The sequence below is a fragment of the Coenobita brevimanus genome, chromosome 72, assembly GCF_032717465.1.
Source record: "Coenobita brevimanus isolate Jiangsu-jjx chromosome 72, ASM3271746v2, whole genome shotgun sequence".
In the NCBI taxonomy this organism is placed as follows: Eukaryota; Metazoa; Arthropoda; class Malacostraca; order Decapoda; family Coenobitidae; genus Coenobita; species Coenobita brevimanus.
Window position 1 is genome coordinate 32,962,928 of NC_137025.1, and position 4,099 is coordinate 32,967,026.

Sequence of the window (4,099 nt, forward strand, 5' to 3'; positions counted from 1 at the left end):
TTAGACATTACTAAAGTGATAACTCTATGTAATGTATAACCTAGCAGTATTACCATTGCACAATTATATGCGTAATATTATTGAATAATCACTATTTACTATGAATAATATATGTATACAATATTCATACAATTATGTTACTTTACAATATTATGTATTTCACTTAATTAGCTTATAAGTTCATTATAATGTATATATAATATGTATTAATATGTTATGACTATTAAATGTCGATGGTACGCCATTTTTGCGCGGCTGAGCAATGTGGTAGGTCTCCATATTATAATTGCAAATCATACTAGATAGATAGATAAATAGATAGATAGAGAGACAGATAGAAGCAGGAAGTCAAATGATGAGAAGGTGTTGTGTCTGCGAGAATCGAGCAATGCTAAACATGCTTACACTGAGGAAAGCTGACGACAGCGGCCAGTAAGGAGATGATGCAGTTAGCTGTCAGCAGTCCTCTTGTGAACAAACACCCACGAGGAACACATGTGACACACCCCTGCTATACCAGAATTTAGGAAAGAGAGCTCAGACCTAGATTAGCCACCGAACAGGCTAGAGAGAAGGAGACGAGCGACCCTAGAGAGAGGTCGAGACGGAGATTAGCCTTAGAACAGGGAGAGAGAGAGAGATAGCGAGACAGGGAGGTAGCTACCCAGGACTTATACTATTATACCTGTTTAATATTTCCAAGACAAATAAAAATAGTCCCATACTATTCTTTACCTCTCCCGTCACTACATGACATCTGGTGGGGAAACTACTACAAGATATAAAAGCCGCTCGACCACAAGTCTAAAATATACTTCTCTACAAGTAACTACAAAGTTTTATGACAGTTTGACTCTGATTCGTTGATGATATCCTGTGCTTCTGGCCTAATTGTCTTCCCCACTGATGAATTTCTCATGAAGTTAAATATGATGTTTCCATCAATAAGGTTTACTCATGAGATGGAAATGGATAGTGAACTGGCATTCATGGATGTAAAAGTTATCAGCGAGAAAAGTGTTTTGAAGACTAAGGTATACAGGAAACCTACAAATATTATGTCGTATGTACATTATTATGCAAACCACCACATTAATGTTAAAAGATCAGAGTTCCTATTCATGTACTTGAGAGCATATAAAATTTCAAACCTACAATTATCAGATGATGAACTAAGAATTATTTAGAGAACTGCAAAGAAGACATCCACCAAGTCCACACTCAGTGCCACAATACCGCAAAGAAGCATAGGAAGGAGTTGGAAGCGAGCTGTTGACCTAGCAGTGAATGCTGTTTTGATGGAGGCAGCTGAAGTAGCACATCCACCTGATCTCCGACTTCGCAATTCACAACCACCACATTAACCACAACCAGCACCCATACCCACAATCAGCTGAACCCAGCAAGAATGCAGTGATGACCCAACACCTGATGTCTAAGCTGTGTTGACATTCCTGGCCTTCCCCAGCCACCACCACCTTCATCCACCACCATTATTATTATCCTCAACTGGCATCACCTACTAATATTTCTATCAGAGTTACTATTAGTGAGTTAAATATTTATTCTTTTCAAGGTTGCCTTATTTGCGCTTCATCATTTATAAATACGTCTGTGTTACATACAGATACATAAAAAAATATATTAACATTAACTCATTTGTCAATAGTAAAGTAATATCATAATTTACTAACAATAAGCCAACGGCCATGCCACGTTGAGTACACCACTTCCTGTCCGATAAGCGAAGTTAAGCAACGTTGGGTCTGGTTAGTACTTGGATGGGTGACCGCCTGGGAACACCAGATGCTGTTGGCATAACTCCCTACGTGTCATGTGGGGTTGGTGGAGGATTAGTGCCCCTCCCTGTAAAACAATTAACTCTAAGCCCTTGACCACCCCGTTTGGGATACATGGCGTCTGGCAATGGATGGATGGATGGACTAACAATAGCTAACAATTATATATCTATATCTATCTATCTATATATATATATATATATATATATATATAATCATCAGGACCTCCTTTCCCACTCTAGGGCAGGTTAAGGAGTAGCAATGTCCAGACAGCCCACATTTGGCCAATCCAATGGGCCACGCTTCCATTTACTCATCATTGAAACCCTCGTAATCCTGGCTTTATCAGAAACGCCAAAAACATTCACCACGTTTTGTAGCTTTGCGTAAACAAATCCGATAGAGTCAGTCCGGAAGCTGCCACATTATAAAGGGGTGCCAAATCCCTGTTCATGCACTTCTCCTCACAGCATTCATCCAACCAGCTCGATCTCTTGTCAGTTTCCTAGCCTTACCGACTTCCAAACCTCTCTTTCTCACACACTTATCCACAATATCTCTCCACCTTCTCCTTCGCCTACCTCGCCTCCTCCCTCCTTCAAATTCGCTTAGATATACCTTTTTCACCACTCTGTTGTTATCCATTCTCACCACTTGACCATACCATCTCAGTACACTCTCTTCGATTCTAGTGTCCACCTACTTCCTCACTCCACATCTTTCACGAATCACATTATTTCGTATCCTATCCACCCTCTGTACTCCACATACATTCCTCAGCTGTCCCATCTCCACTGCTCTTACTCATGACTTAATTTTCATGCCACAAATATGTTAAAGTTGGCACTAACACTCCTTCATGTAAGCCTCGTGCAGCTGCAACACTAAAGCCTCTGTTTCTTATAAAGGCCTTCATTGCACCAGCTAAGTAGTAGTAGTAGTAGTAGTAGTATATATATATATATATATATATATATATATATATATATATATATATATCCCAGTCATAGATCTTTCATATCTCAGTAATTTCCCACACAGTGATATACAATATACTGTACACATTACACTGATTTTCAATAGTGAGCAAGCAAGAGAAATGTAAACTGCGTTTTAGTGAGTAGTGTTATTAAAAAAAAAAACTTATTGCCAGAAATCACCGCATTAACATTAACAAAAAGCCTTACACAAGTCACAGAAAACCAGCACAAAGAAGCACATAACCAAACACAAGCTGAAAACCAAAACTAGGAAATACAAACTCCACCAGAAAGACAAAATAAACAATAAACAGATGAAATTTACTCATAGGTAAATAATGCATCATAGAATCAGATGTAGATAGTGAGAATTATAGAAATTTTAAACATAGTTATTATAATGAAGATAATTAATAAGAGAGTAGACAGGTCAGAAAAAAAAAATACTATGAATTACCTTCAGATGACATCTACAAGGAAGTTCCAATGAAGAAGGACAAAGCTAGTGCCAGTGCATTCCCTTCCTCACACCACACAAACTCGATACCAATGTATGTTTATCGTGAGGACAAGTCTCACAAAATTTTCAGGAACTAATAAGGACAGAGCAGATAATTATACAGACAGTGTTAGATGAATGTGAGATGCATTTCGTTAGAAGGAACATTACAGATGAGAAGGAAAAAAATTGCTATTTTTTTCAACTGGAATAAATTGCGAATGTTGCCCAGCTGGCAAATTGCTTATGTCAGACAAGTTTTTGTGAGCTAATACTGTGATGAGTTTAAGAAAAAATTCCTCAGGAAATTCTCTGGACACAGGAATTTTGTCTTGATATAACCCAAGAATTACATAAAACTGTAGACTTCCTGAGGTTAGCACACTTCAACTGCAAATGTTTCCACCATTAAAAGAACTTTGTTAGCTTGCAAAGTTCAGACTGGATTGTATCAGCACAAAATACGATAATACATAAAACAATCAAATAAACTTGGTATAAAGATTGGAAGCCTGTATGGAAATTAAAGCACTTTGGTTTCTACTTTTTATAACACCTAAAGATTTCATTGTTATTGGATTCAGGCTCACCAGTCAATTTAATAATACAAGATGAATTTGAACAAATTTGTAGAAATAGAAGAAAGGTAACATTCATGGAGAAACCAAATTTAGATTAATACACTGTACACGGTAAAGAAATTCCGGTAAAATGAATGATTGAGTTAGACATCAAATTTACAGAGACTACCAGAACAATCACTACTATATTCTGCATAGTAGAAAATTTATCAATTAAAACAATATGCTCCTTGTCCTATG

General features: G+C 37.3%; 1 non-coding gene across 1 annotated transcript; it reads left to right on the plus strand.

Annotated features, from left to right (window-relative positions):
• The first annotated feature begins 1,699 nt into the window (after nt 1-1,699).
• On the plus strand, nt 1,700-1,818 carry LOC145407350 (5S ribosomal RNA). Its single transcript, XR_013898711.1, has one exon. It is a non-coding gene; the product is annotated as a 5S ribosomal RNA (ribosomal RNA).
• Nucleotides 1,819-4,099: the final 2,281 nt, after the last annotated feature.